The sequence below is a fragment of the Poromitra crassiceps genome, assembly GCF_964638095.1.
Source record: "Poromitra crassiceps genome assembly, chromosome: 11".
Taxonomy (NCBI): Eukaryota; Metazoa; Chordata; class Actinopteri; order Beryciformes; family Melamphaidae; genus Poromitra; species Poromitra crassiceps.
The window spans coordinates 46,165,705-46,185,224 of NC_139643.1; the positions used below are offsets into that span (position 1 = coordinate 46,165,705).

The 19,520-nt window shown below is 46.8% G+C and overlaps 1 protein-coding gene across 1 annotated transcript in view; it reads left to right on the forward strand.

The window, feature by feature from the left end:
• Positions 1 to 11,217: 11,217 nt before the first annotated feature.
• Positions 11,218 to 19,520, forward strand: part of LOC310785666 (sodium/hydrogen exchanger 3-like) — a 30,268-nt gene continuing 21,965 nt past the window's right edge. Inside the window, exon 1 of the mRNA XM_083646810.1 lies at positions 11,218 to 11,586. The gene's annotated coding sequence lies outside the window, so the exon portion shown is untranslated. The remainder of the gene's footprint in view (positions 11,587 to 19,520) is intronic.

The window sequence follows — 19,520 nt, forward strand, 5'->3', positions numbered from 1 at the left end:
TGATAATGGGCACAAAAATCGCTGTGGGTCAGTGGGTGTTTCGCATCATTCACTAATAGAGATAGGCCTGTCTAATCGATCAGGAAGCTATTTGATTACTGGCACATGCAGCGACCCAAACACACCTCTCTGAAAATCCCCCTCTTTATGCTGTAAATGACCATGACGGTAGGAACGAGGAAGATGCCACAAAGTCGTGTTTGTCCCCGGTGGGATTTGGAGTCCTTAGGGACAAGTGACACTTTAATTATCTTTGTGTTCAACCTGAGGGGAGAGTCCAGCTCTTCCTCTCTATATGTGACTCAGCATTGTCTGTCTAAGTGCCAAGTCACTATTAACCAAGATCATGAAGGTCATATTAAGTGTGAAACAAAAAGGATCTGGAGCACACGGTCAAAGTTAGGCAATTTAACAGGTGCAAACAAAGACTAAGGTTTCGACACACACAGGTGTCTTCTTCAGAGTCAAAACCTGAAGACCCTGAAGAAGACACCTGTGTGTGTCGAAACGTTAGTCAGTTTGTTTGCACCTGTTAAATTGCCTAACTTTGACCGTGTGCTCCAGATCCTTTTGTTTCACTAGTTTAACTCAGTCCCCTTGTCTGAGAGGCACCGGTTTGGCATTATCAGCTGAAGCGCGTTTTTTCTCTCTTTGTCATATTAAGTGTATTTCTCTAATGTTGCACACAGGTGAAAGTTCTGTGTGCATTGTAGGTTAGGAGGACGATGTCTACCAACTTGAATCATCACGATGTCCAGGGTAAAAATCGACGATGGACGATGGCATCGTTGTTGGTGGGGGAGTATTGCGGGCAGGCGGGGCAGCAGCAGTGGAGGAACAGAGGAGTGATGGTTGTTATTCAGCACAGGTTGGTAAATGCGTTGCTTGCTTATACTAGACTTGAACTTATACTAGATGTTACGATGGTGGGGGCTGAGACCATCGATGCCCCAACCCTATCCATGTGTGTGTGTGTGTGTGTGTGTGTGTGTGTGTGTGTGTGTGTGTGTGTGTGTGTCAGTGTGTGTGTGTGTGTGTGTGTGTCAGTGTGCATGTGTGTGTGTGTGTGTGTGTGTGTGTGTGTGTCAGTGTGTGTGTGTGTGTGTGTGTGTCAGTGTGCATGTGTGTGTGCGTGTGTGTGTGTGTGTGTGTGCGCGTGTGTGTGTGTGTGTGGCAGAGAGCCACAGTCATGTCACACATGATGACTATGCAGTTTGCACCAGTCTCTCAACAGAGCATTGTGTAAAGGGCATATTTCTTTCATTGATATCTGCTCTGCTATCACGGGTGGCTAACAATAATCGACCCGAGAGACAGACATCCCTGTGAGACATCATTGTGTCTTCAATGAAACACACGCACAACGGCTAACGCTCAGGCCATTGTAGGTGTAACTGAGTCTGGCATTATGGAGCTGCTGGATGATGTCAGTGCGTCCAAAGATCCCCTCATCTCTTGGCATGGTAGTTAGTGTATTATCAGCACTACATAGAACCGTTCAATGGTTGTTACAGTAAGCCAGGCGGAAAGAGACCCACACCACTGCGGAAGCTCACTGCCACAGTCTCGCGGGTATTTTGTATTTTTGTATTTATATTGTATTTTGTATACTTTATTATCCCCGTGGGGGAATTGATGCTCTGCATTTGACCCATCTTACTCTAGGTACCTACATAGGAGCTAGGAGCAGCCGCAGTGCAGCGCCCGGGGCCAAACTCCAGTTGTTTTGCCAGTGCCTTGGTCGGTCAAGGGCACTGACAGGAGTGTTAAGCCTAACAAGCTGCTCTAGTTCAATGGTTCTCAACATGGGGGTCGGGACCCCCCGGGGGGGGTCGCGAGATTACTATTATTATTATTTTCCTTTGTGGCGGGGAGTCGTTGGGTTGGTTGTGATTTTTTTTGAATGATTCTTCTCCCATGATGATTTTTGAGAGGTCAAACATGCGTTTATACTCAGACCCTACGCCTCTGGTTTGATTGGCCGGGTGCTGGTCTGATCTGGTTCCTGTTGTTTCCTGTTGATGCCTAACCTAAAAGGTCAAGTCACAACCGCAGACGCTGCCCTTGCCCTCGGCCATCCTCTGATGACCCCTGACCTTAGATGTAGGCCATCCTAAGGCTAATCTATACTGTGACCAAATAGGCGCAGGCAGTTTACTCATAAACTGTCAATAGTGCTGTCCTGCTAGAGCAGTGTTTTTCCAAACTATATGGGTCGGGACCCAATTTGGGGTCGCGGACCCGTGGGGGGGGGTGGGTCCCCAACTGGTCGTCATGGCAACTCATTACCGTATGTTTTTTTTTTGGGTCAGTTTGGGTCCCAGGGAGACACAAAATTAATATTTTGGGTCCCAAGATGGAAAAGTTTGGGAACCCCTGTGCTAGAGAATTCATGGTGGCATGAAACAGACGGTGCTGGTTTCCATGTGTGAGACTCTATTGCAGAAAGATTTTACTTTTATTATGAAGTAGACATTGTAGAGTAACTGGGAAGGTGGGACAAATAGAGGGAATGGCATACAGGGAAGACCATACAAATTTAAAGGAACAGCTCACCATAAAATCCAAAATACATATTATTCCCTCTCACCTATTTATCCATCTACCGGGTATATCGTTTTGTGTTAGTTGCCCGAGTTTCTGCCTTCTCTCCAATACAATGGAACTGGATGGCACTCGGCTTGTGGTGCTCAAAGTGCCAAAGAAATACATTTGAAAAACTCAACAGCATTGTCTCTTTCCAGAAATCATGACCCCGTTACTCAAGATAATCCACAGAGCTTGTTATGAGCAGTTTCATGGAGGAACTATTTTCTTTTGACCGAACTACATCCGCTAGCTGCTAGCTAGTTCCTAGTACATGAGACTGAAAAAGAAAATAGTTCCTACATGAAACTGCTCACAACAAAGTCTGTGCATTATCTTGAGTAACCGGGTCATGATTTCAGGAAAGAGACAATGCTGTTGAGTTTTTCAAATGTATTTTTTTGGTGCTTCGAGCACCACAAGCCGAGTGCCATCCAGTTCCATTGTATTCAAGAGAAGGCAGACATCTCTGCGGCCGATATCTCCAAAACTCAGGCAACTAACACAAAATGATATAGATGGATAAAGAGCAATGCAGGTGAGAGGAAAATATGTATTTTGGATTTTAGGGTGAGCTGTCCCTTTAAGCCTGTGTGATAGTCCTTAGCCCACTGAGTTACAAAGATACCCCGATGTATTATATATTTTAGTTAGAATCACCACTAATAATGTAAGAGTGAGATTTTTCATTAGATTCCACATCATATAAATTAAATCCCGAGATTTCCGCCCCACTGAAGAGAGCTAAATTAGGAATTCATGTCAATTTCAGTTCTGTAACTGCAACAGATCAAACGGTCCAATATCCCCCACTTTTCTGACGTATCGCTAGATGAGTTTGCTATATACACGACGTGAACAGTAAAACCAGGAAACGTAACCATTTCCTGTGTGTGAATTTGTCTTTGGGGGATTTCTGGTAAAAAAAAATATTGGTTAATTTCCTCAACACCCCAAAGTTCTTGTTATCAGACGTCCTCCTCAGATGAACAATTGAGAGTCTCCCATGGTTCCCCTTCAAGGAGAATAGAAGCTGATAGGGCTGTTTAAGTTGTAATCAAAGGGATCGTGCCCAGTGGGAGGGTAAAGCTGTGATTAGCAGCTCATGGAAAAGAAACACCGTGTCCAAACTAAGGTTCATTTACACGTCTCTGTGGCCTAAACACACATGTATAGTGGCATGGGAGGGGAAGTAGGGGTGCAGGTGCTGCTCTGCTATGAGGGAGACAAACGGGTCAAACTGCCTGCCTATCCTCATAGCATCAGATGCTAATACATACATACAGTACATAATGTATGTATTGTGGCAACTCTGATTCAATCCAAGACACATAAAACAGTTTTAAACGCCGAAGCGTTGTTTTATTCACCAAAATGAAAACTCTTCCCTTATCGGGGTATGTCCATGAAATATATATAACTAAAGTAGGCTGGGTTAGCCTGGGGCCAGTGAGGGGGTTTGCTCCCCACCACGTAGCCAGGGCTCCGTTCCTCGTTTAAGTGCTCCCGTAACGTGCCTGTGGACGAGAGGAGAGAGGGTCTGTCAGGCCACATCATTTTATGACACGAGAATGTTTAGGGAGAGGAGTGGAAATCTGACTTACCGCCCGACAGCAAGGAGCGCTTCCACCTGGAGGAAAACCGGCCACACAGTGAGCTTCAGAGCGGCGTCTGTTTTTCTAGGGCCACTGATTGGGGATCTGTTCCAGCCGGGCGCTCTGTTCCTAACAGCGCCCGGCTGCTAGCGGTCCCACTGATTCAGGACATAATTGGGGAAGTACCTATCAGTGATGACGCGTCCCAGACAGCGTTTCTGTTGGGATCCCCCTGCTCTGACGTCACTGTGGTGGCTGGCTGTCCTCCTGCTCTCACCTGTCAGGGGGTAGGCTGACGAGACTCCACACATCCTCCCCCTAAGCTCGCTGCCAGTGCGGGGAGCTTCACTTTCCCCTGCTTCATCTCGGCGTGACATGGCGTCTGCGTGTGGTATCTCTCTTCCTGGTTTGTGTTCCACTTTGAACTTATAGTTCTGAAGTTCCAAGAACCACCGCGTTACCCGCTCATTTTTATCCTTGTTCGTCGCCATCCATTTTAGGGGGGCGTGGTCCGTGATGAGGGTGAATACCCTGCCCCATAGGTAGTAGCGTAGGTAGTGAATGGCCCACTTCACCGCCAGGCATTCCTTCTCTACGGTTGAGTAGTTTCTCTCATGTTTAAGCAATTTTCTACTTATAAAGGTAACGGGGTGTTCATCCCCATCTATTACCTGCGCCAGCACTGCTCCTATTCCTGTTCCTGAGGCGTCTGTGTGTAGGATGAATGGCTTAGCGAAGTCTGGGGCTATCAGCACCGGCTCTCGGCAGAGCGCCTCCTTTAGGGCACAGAATGCGGCGTTTGTTTCCTCCGTCCATTTGACATGGTGGGGCAGCTTCTGGCGCGTTAAGTCATACAACGGGGCTGCTATGGTGGCAAAAATTTTTACAAATTTTAAATAATATGCAATCAGGCCCAGGAAGGATTTTACTTGTTTTTTCGTCCTGGGCTGGGGCCAATTTTGTATCCTCTCCACTTTGGTTATTTGGGGTTTTACGCACCCCCGGCCTATGGTGTATCCCAGGTAGTTTGTCTCTGTCCATGCCAATTTACATTTCTTGGCGTTGGCGGTGAGTCCGGCTCGGCGGAGGGCTCCCAGCACCGCTTCCAGCTGTGTCATGTGCTGCTCCCAGCTGCTGCTGTGTATGACGATATCGTCTAGATATGCCGCCGCATAAGCGCGATGGGGCCGGAGGACTCTGTCCATCAGTCGCTGAAATGTGGCCGGGGCGCCGTGTACTCCAAAGGGGAGGACGCGGTATTGAAATAGGCCGTCGGGGGTCGCGAATGCGGTTTTGGCTCTCGCCCGTCTGGTTAGGGGTACCTGCCAATAGCCTTTGGTGAGGTCCAGGGTGCTCACGAATCGAGCGGGCCCCAGCCGCTCGATTAATTCATCTACCCTTGGCATCGGGTATGCGTCAAAAGTGGATATTTCATTCAGTTTTCTAAAATCATTGCAAAACCGAAGCGTCCCGTCTGGCTTCGGCACAATGACAATGGGGCTGGACCAGGGGCTGTGGGACTCTTCTATTACGCCCAACTCGAGCATTTTCTTCACTTCGCCCCGGATGGCTTCTCTCCGGGCCTCGGGGATGCGGTAGGGCCGCTGTCGCACCACTTTTCCCGGCGTCGTCTCAATGTCGTGTTGGATAGCGTGTGTCCGTCCTGGCAGCTCGGAGAAAACATCATGACTCCTTCCTAGGAGTTCCTTGAGATCTTGTAGTTGCTCTGGCCCCAGGTCCTGTCCGATGTCCACGGGGATCGTCTGCGGTGGCCTGGGTTGTGCGAGGGTGAGGAGGGCTAGGGGGCCGGGTCTCTCGGCGTCGTGCCATGGCTTCAGAATGTTTATGTGGTATATCTGGTGGCCTTTCCTCCTCCCCGGCTGACAGACCCGGTAATTCACTGGCCCGACCTTCTCGGTTACTTCAAATGGTCCCTGCCATTTTGCCAGGAATTTGCAGTCATAGCTGGGCACCAGCACCAGGACCTTCTCTCCTACCTGGAACTGCCGGGGTTTGGCTCCCCTGTTATAGGTGCGCGCCTGGGCTGCCTGGGCTTCCTCCATGTGACTCCGTACCAGTGGCCAGACCTTTTTGGCTCTCTCCTGGAGCCGCTCCACATGTTCGATAACATTCCGGAGGGGGGAGGGCTGGCTTTCCCAGGCCTCCTTGGCCAGGTCGAGTAGGCCACGGGGGTTTCGGCCGTAGAGGAGTTCGAACGGTGAGTATCCGGTGGAGGCCTGTGGCACCTCCCGTATGGCGAACAGCACGTATGGGAGGAGTTGGTCCCAATCTTTTCCGTCCACGTCAATCAGTTTTTTTAGCATCTTTTTCAGGGTTTGGTTGAATCTCTCGACAAGTCCATCGGTCTGGGGGTGATAAACAGAAGTTCTGATACGGGTGATTTTCAGCCATTTGTATAACGCCGTCATTACTCTGGACATAAAACAGGACCCTTGGTCTGTGAGTACCTGCTCCGCTATTCCCACTCTGCTAAATAGCAGGAACAGTTCTCGAGCGACATTTTTGGCATTAGCGGTGCGTAAAGGTATTGCCTCAGGGTAACGAGTAGCATAATCCACTATTACCAGTATGTATCGGTGTCCTCGGCTGGACTTCGGGAGAGGCCCCACGATATCCATGGCCAGCCTGGAGAACGGGACCTCGATGATTGGCAGTGGAATCAGTGGGTTCCGGTACATTGGCCGGGGTGCCGTTTTCTGGCACTCGCCACAACAACGACAGAACAGTTCAATGGCTTTCTTTATGCCGGGCCAATAGAATCTGCGTAGCACTCTATCATACGTTTTTTGGACCCCTAAGTGGGCCCCCAGTTGGTGAGTGTGGGCCAAATACAACACTCTGGATACGTATGTTTTTGGTACTAACAATTGTTCTATTAAATCCCCCCCCGGAGTTTTGGCGACTCGATACAACAACCCATGTTTAACAATAAACTGTGGAAAGTTTTGTCTCACCCCGGAACAGTGCTGGCCATCGATGCCAGCGACGGCGCGGCGGCCGGCTTCCAAATTCGGATCGGCCCACTGGGCCGAGGCAAACTCTCCGCGGCCCGGAGGTCCAGGGTCGTCCGGGAGCGGAAACTCCGCGAAAGGGTCCTCGTCGAGAGGAGGCGTGTCCGACTCGGCTGGCCGGGTTGGACCGTCTTCCGCGGCTGATGTTTCGGACTGCGGTCCGTCTGATCCCGGCCGGAAGGCTGGGCAGGCCAGGCGCGGCCGGGCCATCCTTTTTCCCCTCGGTTTCTCTCGTCGGGGCTTCTCCGGCCGACGACCGTGACTCCAGTACCGGCTGAATAGGGGGCAGTCGGTGCCTATCAGGAGCGGGACCGGGAGGTTGGGCACCACGCCGGCGGCTACTTTTACGTCGCCTTTCGGGGTCTGGACCCGTATATAACTGACCGGATAGCTCTTCACGTCCCCGTGGACGCACGTCACCGGCATTGTCTCTGTAGTGAGGACCTCCACGAGGTCAGCCCGCACGAGCGTCACCACACTACCGGAGTCTAGGAGGGCGTGGGTGTCAATGCGGCCCACCCGGACCGGCAGTGTCGCCTGCTGGCTAGGGGCTCCTCCGGTGTGGAGGGAGGGCCGTGGTTCGTCTCCGGCGGCGGAAGGCATCGACACATCCCGGTCGGGGCAGGACCAGGAGAGGTGGTCCTCTTGTCCGCAGACATAGCACCTCCTCAGCTGCCGACTCACTCGGTCGGCCTGGGCACGAGGGTCCCTCTGGGTCGGGGGCTGTAGCGGCGGTGGCCGGCGTCGGCTGTCTCGGCTGGGTCTGTCGGCTATGGCGGGCTTTCGGAGGGGCTCGTTCTGCGTGTGGCGCATCATGTCGGCGCTGACTTGGTGGTTCTCTAGCAAGGCCACCAATGCGTTCAGCGATGAGGGGCTCACCTGGGCAGCATATTTTCGGGCGTCGGGCGGCAAGGAGCGGATACATCTGTCTATTACGAGGCGTTCTATCCACGGGGGCTCCCCGGTGGAGGTGAGCCAACTCTGGGTGAGCCTCAGCAAATCGGCGACTTGGGAGCGGGGCGGTTGGTCCGGGGTGTACCTCCAGCCATGGTACCTTTGTGCGCGCGCAGGAAGGCTGTAGCCGTAACTGGCGAGGATGGCGGTGCGCAGCTTCACAAAGTCGCGGGCCTCTCCCATGGACATGTCCCGGCAAACCCTCTGTGCCTGGCCCGTGAGGAAGGGCGCGATGATGCCTCCCCAGTGGGCTGCGGGCCATCCCTCTCGCACCGCCGTTCTTTCGAAGAGCTCCATGTATGCCTCGATATCATCGTCGGGGGTCTGCTTAGTGAGGACATCTCCTGGAGCCCGGGAAGTCGAGCCGTCTTTCTCTATTTTTTTTATCAGTTCGTGTACTGCCTGCTGTAGGTCAGTTTGGCTTTGGATTAGGGCCACCAGAGCCTGTGCTTGCTCCATGGTGCGTGCGGTTGGCGTTGAATCAGAGTGCCTGCATTCTCCACCACTTGTGGCAACTCTGATTCAATCCAAGACACATAAAACAGTTTTAAACGCCGAAGCGTTGTTTTATTCACCAAAATGAAAACTCTTCCCTTATCGGGGTATGTCCATGAAATATATATAACTAAAGTAGGCTGGGTTAGCCTGGGGCCAGTGAGGGGGTTTGCTCCCCACCACGTAGCCAGGGCTCCGTTCCTCGTTTAAGTGCTCCCGTAACGTGCCTGTGGACGAGAGGAGAGAGGGTCTGTCAGGCCACATCATTTTATGACACGAGAATGTTTAGGGAGAGGAGTGGAAATCTGACTTACCGCCCGACAGCAAGGAGCGCTTCCACCTGGAGGAAAACCGGCCACACAGTGAGCTTCAGAGCGGCGTCTGTTTTTCTAGGGCCACTGATTGGGGATCTGTTCCAGCCGGGCGCTCTGTTCCTAACAGCGCCCGGCTGCTAGCGGTCCCACTGATTCAGGACATAATTGGGGAAGTACCTATCAGTGATGACGCGTCCCAGACAGCGTTTCTGTTGGGATCCCCCTGCTCTGACGTCACTGTGGTGGCTGGCTGTCCTCCTGCTCTCACCTGTCAGGGGGTAGGCTGACGAGACTCCACAGTATGTACATAGGCAGAGTTTTTTTTAATAAGGTAGACAAAGAAAATGAATTTGTGTGGTTGGAAGACTCTGAAAAATTCATACGGCTCTTCCAATATGAAACTTTTGCATTTGCCACTTTCTTAGAAAAGGCTCGGTTGATGAGGAGGAATGAAATGTATAGATAAAATAAGAAAAAGAAAATGTATATATTTTGTGTAACTGTGTCATATAATCCCATGGGGGATGGGCCACAATGTGGCATGACACGCAAATAAAATAATTATTCATTCATTCATTCATTCATACATACATACATACATACATACATACATACATACATCCATACAGTAGTACATACATACATACATACATACATACAGTAGATACATACAGTAGTACATACATACATACATCCTCCTATATAAAAGGGAGTAAGTGGGTTCTGTCTGTCTGTCTGTCTGTCTGTCTGTCTGTCTGTCTGTCTGTCTGTTTGTTTCTCTGCAATTTTTTGCCCCACTCTTTCTGTCCCCCATTGTGAGATTTGTGATGATTTCGGTCAGTAATGATGGCACTGATGATGTCACAAGGTCTATGACATGCGAAGTTGAGCAATTGTGCGCTGAGTGATGTCACTCGAGCACTGGGAAGTGTTATCAGGACGAGTCAGGGAGTCAGAGTACCTGGGAAGTGTTATCAGGGCGAGTCAGGGAGTCATCAGAGTACCTGGGAATTGTTATCAGGGCGAGACAGGGAGTCAGAGTACCTGGGAAGTCATTGATGGTCACTCGAGCAGTTGTGATGTCACCAGTGAATGATGTCATCAGTGATGCGAAATTGTGCAATTGTGCGCTGCGCATGCCAATAGCGCAGGCGAGGCCTCGCAGCAGCCGAGCTGCAGGCGAGCCTAGGAATCGATGCCATTACATACATACATACATACATACATACATACATACATAGACAGACATACATACATACATACACACATACATACATTGTACATACATGCATACATACATACATACATACATACATACATACATAGACATACATACATACATACATACATACATTGTACATACGTACATACATACATACATACATACATACATACATACATACATACATAGACATACATACCTACATACATACATACATACATACATAGACAGACATACATACATACATACATACATACATACATACATACATAGACAGACAGACATACATACATTGTACATACATACATACATACATACATACATACATACATACATACATACATACATACATACGGTACATACATACATACATACATTCACACAAAAACATGCACAAGCACAGTCAGAGAAGTGCATACACACGAATACGAGGAGCGATAGAGGGATGAATTAATGAATTAATGAATGTGTGAATGAAGACCATTGTAGGAGGCATCGCACTGTTTTATTACCAATGAATGCTTATATACTCAAAAGGCATTCTCAGGCAATAAGGATGGCCGCACCAAGGAATATGACCAAATCTTCTATTGAAGAAGTGGCCAAACTAGCTGGTCTGGGTTATACAAAGGGGGAGGAGGCAGAGAGTCAGGCATCAGCATGGGTTGAGCTTCACCTGTTGTGAAAAGGTGTATATTTGGTAGAGAGAGGGAGCAGAGAAGGAGCGGCCGGCCATGCTTGGACCAGCTGTGGATGTATGGGAGAGCAGTGCAGTGAGAGAGAGACCTGAGAGGGAGAGAGACATGCTGTAAGGGGAGGAATGAGAGACTCACCCAGGATCAGAGCTTCATCTGAGCACTTGATTCAATAGTTCAGTTCTCAAGAGGTCGTGAAAGTACTTTACCCAAGCATGGCACCTGTGTGGCGCTTTGCCCTTTTTCTGTTGGTGCTGCCGGTGCTCCTCAATGGGCCGAGCCTGGCCAGTGAGGACAGCCACGGCACTGAGGCCAGCACAGGAGGCAGCACCGGGACAGGGACTGACCATGCGATCGGGACAAGCACAGATTCTGGCACGGACCATGGCACAGCCAGCGATTCTGGCACGGACCATGGCACTGCCAGTGATTCTGACGGCACGGACCATGGCACTGCCAGCGATTCTGACGGCACGGACCATGGGACAGGCACCGATTCTGGCACGGACCATGGGACAGACTCGGGCCACGAAACAGGCGGAGGAGGTGGTCACGGAGACGGGACAGACTCGGGAGAGCATGGACACGAGGCGCCCATCACCACCCTGCCCATAGTGAGCTGGAAGTGGCACCATGTCACCACGCCGTACCTGGTGGCCCTGTGGGTGCTGGTCAGCTGGCTCTGCAAACTCGGTGAGTGTCACTAACCAAACTGTCCACAAGGGGGGCTGATGAACAAGGCAAAAGTGGTCAAATTAGAGGTCACATTGAATTCAACCCACTGAGTACTAGATCTGATTTGACAAGAGCTGATCTTACATTTTAAACCATGCATAAACCGCTGTAAATATCAAGAGAATATGCACCAGAGAAGTCCGTTATATGTACAAGATGACGCTTTGTCTTTGTTATAGACACCCCAGAAGATGTAGACGTCGAATAAACGTTCACATTTAAACCTTATATAGCCTCACTTTTCCCTTGACATTTCTAGCCATTTCTTTTAAATGGCAAATCAATGTAAAATTTGTCAGTATGAGAGGATATTTTGTCTTGTAGCACAGTATCCGATTGCCAATGGTTTAACCCAATATACTGTACATGCATACTAGTATACATTAAGGTGTCTGTATTTTAAATTCAGATGTGTTGATTTGAATTAGGTAGTCAGTTGTTGTTAGTGTAGAAAATGAAAAAAGGGCTCTGAATGAATGAGTTGGGCACATATACACGTATATGTATATAAAAATATATATATATATATATATATTTGGAGCCTATAGAGAGCCTATAGAGCCTATAGAGAGCGTGACCTCTGTAATTAATGAAGTCGATCGGAGCGTTCTTGTTCTGTTTACATGTGGGCAGTTGTGCTCGCTGAACATGGTCATTAGCATTCATGTGTATACAACAGACACACCTGGCGCTGTGGACAATGTAAATGTGTGAGCGTGTGTGTGTGTGTGCGTGTGCTTGTGCGTGCATGTGTTTGTGTGTACCTGGCTTTACCTAAATACGGGGCTGTAGCTGCCTGCATATTAGGAAGGAAATGCGTCTGCAGACACAACGGGCAGATTTTTGGTCCGGATGCTTTGACGTTTGGCGCCTTCATCGTTAATTTCCTCTGCCACTGGCATAACAGACCCTACAATGCTACAACAGTGTTTGATAGTACACCACTGATAGTAAACCACTTTTTAGTGATAACAGTGAAAAATGCCACTGATTTATTATTGACTTATGTAGACACTATTTGATTTGGAGTTTCTTGCTGAATAAAATTCAACCACATTCTATACAAGTTGGGGTGGACAGTAGATAATTTCCATCTGTTTTGATGCAACATAAATTCTTTCTTTTTTTCAATGATTTTTATTGAAGGACAAACATGGCAAACATGAACAGTAAACATGAATTCTTTCTTTCAGATTTTCTTTTTTGACGCAACATAATTCTAATCATTGTGATCCTATATATAGCGTGAGACTAGCTTCCCCCAGTCAAAGCTTAGAATGATTTTCTTAAATTGGGGAGAAAATAAAATCATCGTCATCAACAACACCTATAGTTACAAAGAAGTGCAGATCCATCATAAATCAAAAGAACAACAATGTTAGAGATCAGCTCCAAAAGAGAAAATCCCCACACGTCCACAAGGCAATGTAGAGTTCACAGTTCAAATCATTCTATCAATATTGTGGAAAAAAAGAGAACAAACACAAGAGACGAGAGGTCATCTCCAAGTGTTATCACTTAAGTGTGCTATTTCATCCACAGACAAAGCATTTATGCATATGGAGATAATCCATAATCCATTGGAGATAATCGGGTACTTAAATGTCTGGTTCTTCACCTGTAAAGGTGGGTCAGCAGAGGTTCAAATGCATCCTGCAAAGGGAACAGCATCAGTGTATTTGACTTTGAACATGTCTGCACATTTGTGCCAACACACTTTGTTGACATCTGGTCAGACTTCAAGCCGATAACAACTTGGATATAATATTGAGGTTGAGATTCATCCATTCATAACCTTTGTTTGGTCAAGGGTGGGGCTGAAAAAGTCGATGTCAAAGGAACTGCCTGGCGGAACAAATCAGTTAAAGTAAAATACATAATAATTTTATTCGTGCAGACAATAGGGCATTTTCCTCCGAATGAGAAAAGCTGTAGTCTCTTCCTCCCTCCTTACAGCTTTGCTTTCTCAGTCAATTCCCTCTGCTTGATTTTTAATAACAATTGACAATGGACAATAAGTGGAGGCGGGTTGGGAATCTCTCTTTTCACCTGTTTCAGTTAGTGCAGATCACATGTCTGGTCTGTTTCAGTTAGTGCAGATCACACGTCTGGTCTGTTTCAGTTAGTGCAGATCACATGTCTGGTCTGTTTCAGTTAGTGCAGATCACATGTCTGGTCTGTTTCAGTTAGTGCAGATCACACGTCTGGTCTGTTTCAGTTAGTGCAGATCACATGTCTGGTCTGTTTCAGTTAGTGCAGATCACATGTCTGGTCTGTTTCAGTTAGTGCAGATCACATGTCTGGTCTGTTTCAGTTAGTGCAGATCACACGTCTGGTCTGTTTCAGTTAGTACAGATCACACGTCTGGTCTGTTTCAGTTAGTACAGATCACACGTCTGGTCTGTTTCAGTTAGTACAGATCACATGTCTGGTCTGTTTCAGTTAGTGCAGATCACATGTCTGGTCTGTTTCAGTTAGTGCAGATCACACGTCTGGTCTGTTTCAGTTAGTGCAGATCACACATCTGGTCTGTTTCAGTTAGTGCAGATCACATGTCTGGTCTGTTTCAGTTAGTACAGATCACACGTCTGGTCTGTTTCAGTTAGTACAGATCACACGTCTGGTCTGTTTCAGTTAGTACAGATCACATGTCTGGTCTGTTTCAGTTAGTACAGATCACACGTCTGGTCTGTTTCAGTTCGTACAGATCACACGTCTGGTCTGTTTCAGTTAGTGCAGATCACATGTCTGGTCTGTTTCAGTTAGTGCAGATCACATGTCTGTCTGGTCTGTTTCAGTTAGTGCAGATCACATGTCTGGTCTGTTTCAGTTAGTGCAGATCACATGTCTGTCTGGTCTGTTTCAGTTAGTACAGATCACACGTCTGGTCTGTTTCAGTTAGTGTAGATCACACGTCTGGTCTGTTTCAGTTAGTACAGATTACATGTCTGGTATGTTTCAGTTAGTACAGATTACATGTCTGGTCTGTTTCAGTTAGTGCAGATCACATGTCTGGTCTGTTTCAGTTAGTGCAGATCACACGTCTGGTCTGTTTCAGTTAGTGCAGATCACACGTCTGGTCTGTTTCAGTTAGTGTAGATCACATGTCTGGTCTGTTTCAGTTAGTGCAGATCACATGTCTGGTCTGTTTCAGTTAGTACAGATTACATGTCTGGTATGTTTCAGTTAGTACAGATTACATGTCTGGTCTGTTTCAGTTAGTGCAGATCACACGTCTGGTCTGTTTCAGTTAGTGCAGATCACACGTCTGGTCTGTTTCAGTTAGTGCAGATCACACGTCTGGTCTGTTTCAGTTAGTGTAGATCACATGTCTGGTCTGTTTCAGTTAGTGCAGATCACATGTCTGGTCTGTTTCAGTTAGTGCAGATCACATGTCTGGTCTGTTTCAGTTAGTGCAGATCACACGTCTGGTCTGTTTCAGTTAGTGCAGATCACACGTCTGGTCTGTTTCAGTTAGTGCAGATCACATGTCTGGTCTGTTTCAGTTAGTGCAGATCACATGTCTGGTCTGTTTCAGTTAGTGCAGATCACATGTCTGGTCTGTTTCAGTTAGTGCAGATCACATGTCTGGTCTGTTTCAGTTAGTACACATCACACGTCTGGACTGTTTCAGTTAGTGTAGATCACATGTCTGGTCTGTTTCAGTTAGTACAGATCACATGTCTGGTCTGTATCATGACTTACGAGATACACTATTTAAAAAAGTTCACTCCCCTGAGTTAAACCTGTTAGATTTTGAAGAAGGTGCCATACTTGAATTTCTTTTTGATAACATCTTTGCTTTTTCCGAATATATCTCTCATGCGTGGGATAGGAGGAAAAAGATGACATATGATAGATAATTCATATATTTTACTTAATACACATTGTAGTTAAATCTGTGTTTTGCTGCTGATGCCGTGTGCTGCTGTGTGTGTGTTTGTACGGTTTTGTATTGTTCAAGCACCGTAATAGATATGGAAATAACTGTATGTTGATGTGTCTGATAATCCCATGTGGGATGGGTCATGTAAATTGTCCTGACACGTAAATAAAATTTTCATTCATTCATTCATTTCATTCATTCATTCATTCATTCATTCATTCGTTAGTGCAGATCACATGTCTGGTCTGTTTCAGTTAGTGCAGATCACATGTCTGGTCTGTTTCAGTTAGTGTGTAGATCACATGTCTGGTCTGTTTGTTAGTACAGATCACACGTCTGGTCTGTTTCAGTTAGTGCAGATCACATGTCTGGTCTGTTGTTTCAGTTAGTGCAGATCACATGTCTGGTCTGTTTCAGTTAGTGCAGATCACACATCTGGTCTGTTTCAGTTAGTGCAGATCACACATCTGGTCTGTTTCAGTTAGTACAGATCACACGTCTGGTCTGTTTCAGTTAGTACAGATCACACGTCTGGTCTGTTTCAGTTAGTGCAGATCACATGTCTGGTCTGTTTCAGTTAGTGCAGATCACATGTCTGGTCTGTTTCAGTTAGTGTAGATCACATGTCTGGTCTGTTTGTTAGTACAGATCACACGTCTGGTCTGTTTCAGTTAGTGCAGATCACATGTCTGGTCTGTTTCAGTTAGTGCAGATCACATGTCTGGTCTGTTTCAGTTAGTGCAGATCACACATCTGGTCTGTTTCAGTTAGTGCAGATCACACATCTGGTCTGTTTCAGTTAGTACAGATCACACGTCTGGTCTGTTTCAGTTAGTGTAGATCACATGTCTGGTCTGTTTCAGTTAGTGCAGATCACATGTCTGGTCTGTTTCAGTTAGTGCAGATCACATGTCTGGTCTGTTTCAGTTAGTGCAGATCACACGTCTGGTCTGTTTCAGTTAGTGCATATCACACGTCTGGTCTGTTTCAGTTAGTGTAGATCACATGTCTGGTCTGTTTCAGTTAGTGCAGATCACATGTCTGGTCTGTTTCAGTTAGTGCAGATCACACGTCTGGTCTGTTTCAGTTAGTGCAGATCACACGTCTGGTCTGTTTCAGATCACATGTCTGGTCTGTTTCAGTTAGTGCAGATCACATGTCTGGTCTGTTTCAGTTAGTGCAGATCACATGTCTGGTCTGTTTCAGTTAGTGCAGATCACACGTCTGGTCTGTTTCAGTTAGTGCAGATCACACGTCTGGTCTGTTTCAGTTAGTGCAGATCACATGTCTGGTCTGTTTCAGTTAGTGCAGATCACATGTCTGGTCTGTTTCAGTTAGTGCAGATCACATGTCTGGTCTGTTTCAGTTAGTGCAGATCACATGTCTGGTCTGTTTCAGTTAGTACACATCACACGTCTGGACTGTTTCAGTTAGTGTAGATCACATGTCTGGTCTGTTTCAGTTAGTACAGATCACACGTCTGGTCTGTTTCAGTTAGTGCAGATCACATGTCTGGTCTGTTTCAGTTAGTGCAGATCACATGTCTGGTCTGTTTCAGTTAGTGTGTAGATCACATGTCTGGTCTGTTTGTTAGTACAGATCACACGTCTGGTCTGTTTCAGTTAGTGCAGATCACATGTCTGGTCTGTTTCAGTTAGTGCAGATCACATGTCTGGTCTGTTTCAGTTAGTGCAGATCACACATCTGGTCTGTTTCAGTTAGTGCAGATCACACATCTGGTCTGTTTCAGTTAGTACAGATCACACGTCTGGTCTGTTTCAGTTAGTACAGATCACACGTCTGGTCTGTTTCAGTTAGTGCAGATCACATGTCTGGTCTGTTTCAGTTAGTGCAGATCACATGTCTGGTCTGTTTCAGTTAGTGTAGATCACATGTCTGGTCTGTTTGTTAGTACAGATCACACGTCTGGTCTGTTTCAGTTAGTGCAGATCACATGTCTGGTCTGTTTCAGTTAGTGCAGATCACATGTCTGGTCTGTTTCAGTTAGTGCAGATCACACATCTGGTCTGTTTCAGTTAGTGCAGATCACACATCTGGTCTGTTTCAGTTAGTACAGATCACACGTCTGGTCTGTTTCAGTTAGTGTAGATCACATGTCTGGTCTGTTTCAGTTAGTGCAGATCACATGTCTGGTCTGTTTCAGTTAGTGCAGATCACATGTCTGGTCTGTTTCAGTTAGTGCAGATCACACGTCTGGTCTGTTTCAGTTAGTGCAGATCACACGTCTGGTCTGTTTCAGTTAGTGTAGATCACATGTCTGGTCTGTTTCAGTTAGTGCAGATCACATGTCTGGTCTGTTTCAGTTAGTACAGATTACATGTCTGGTATGTTTCAGTTAGTACAGATTACATGTCTGGTCTGTTTCAGTTAGTGCAGATCACACGTCTGGTCTGTTTCAGTTAGTGCAGATCACACGTCTGGTCTGTTTCAGTTAGTGCAGATCACACGTCTGGTCTGTTTCAGTTAGTGTAGATCACATGTCTGGTCTGTTTCAGTTAGTGCAGATCACATGTCTGGTCTGTTTCAGTTAGTGCAGATCACACATCTGGTCTGTTTCAGTTAGTACAGATCACACGTCTGGTCTGTTTCAGTTAGTACAGATCACATGTCTGGTCTGTTTCAGTTAGTACAGATCACACGTCTGGTCTGTTTCAGTTAGTACAGATCACATGTCTGGTCTGTTTCAGTTAGTACAGATCACACGTCTGGTCTGTTTCAGTTCGTACAGATCACACGTCTGGTCTGTTTCAGTTAGTGCAGATCACATGTCTGGTCTGTTTCAGTTAGTGCAGATCACATGTCTGTCTGGTCTGTTTCAGTTAGTGCAGATCACATGTCTGGTCTGTTTCAGTTAGTGCAGATCACATGTCTGTCTGGTCTGTTTCAGTTAGTACAGATCACACGTCTGGTCTGTTTCAGTTAGTGTAGATCACACGTCTGGTCTGTTTCAGTTAGTACAGATTACATGTCTGGTATGTTTCAGTTAGTACAGATTACATGTCTGGTCTGTTTCAGTTAGTGCAGATCACATGTCTGGTCTGTTTCAGTTAGTGCAGATCACACGTCTGGTCTGTTTCAGTTAGTGCAGATCACACGTCTGGTCTGTTTCAGTTAGTGTAGATCACATGTCTGGTCTGTTTCAGTTAGTGCAGATCACATGTCTGGTCTGTTTCAGTTAGTACAGATTACATGTCTGGTATGTTTCAGTTAGTACAGATTACATGTCTGGTCTGTTTCAGTTAGTGCAGATCACACGTCTGGTCTGTTTCAGTTAGTGCAGATCACACGTCTGGTCTGTTTCAGTTAGTGCAGATCACACGTCTGGTCTGTTTCAGTTAGTGTAGATCACATGTCTGGTCTGTTTCAGTTAGTGCAGATCACATGTCTGGTCTGTTTCAGTTAGTGCAGATCACATGTCTGGTCTGTTTCAGTTAGTGCAGATCACACGTCTGGTCTGTTTCAGTTAGTGCAGATCACACGTCTGGTCTGTTTCAGTTAGTGCAGATCACATGTCTGGTCTGTTTCAGTTAGTGCAGATCACATGTCTGGTCTGTTTCAGTTAGTGCAGATCACATGTCTGGTCTGTTTCAGTTAGTGCAGATCACATGTCTGGTCTGTTTCAGTTAGTACACATCACACGTCTGGACTGTTTCAGTTAGTGTAGATCACATGTCTGGTCTGTTTCAGTTAGTACAGATCACACGTCTGGTCTGTTTCAGTTAGTGCAGATCACATGTCTGGTCTGTTTCAGTTAGTGCAGATCACATGTCTGGTCTGTTTCAGTTAGTGTGTAGATCACATGTCTGGTCTGTTTGTTAGTACAGATCACACGTCTGGTCTGTTTCAGTTAGTGCAGATCACATGTCTGGTCTGTTTCAGTTAGTGCAGATCACATGTCTGGTCTGTTTCAGTTAGTGCAGATCACACATCTGGTCTGTTTCAGTTAGTGCAGATCACACATCTGGTCTGTTTCAGTTAGTACAGA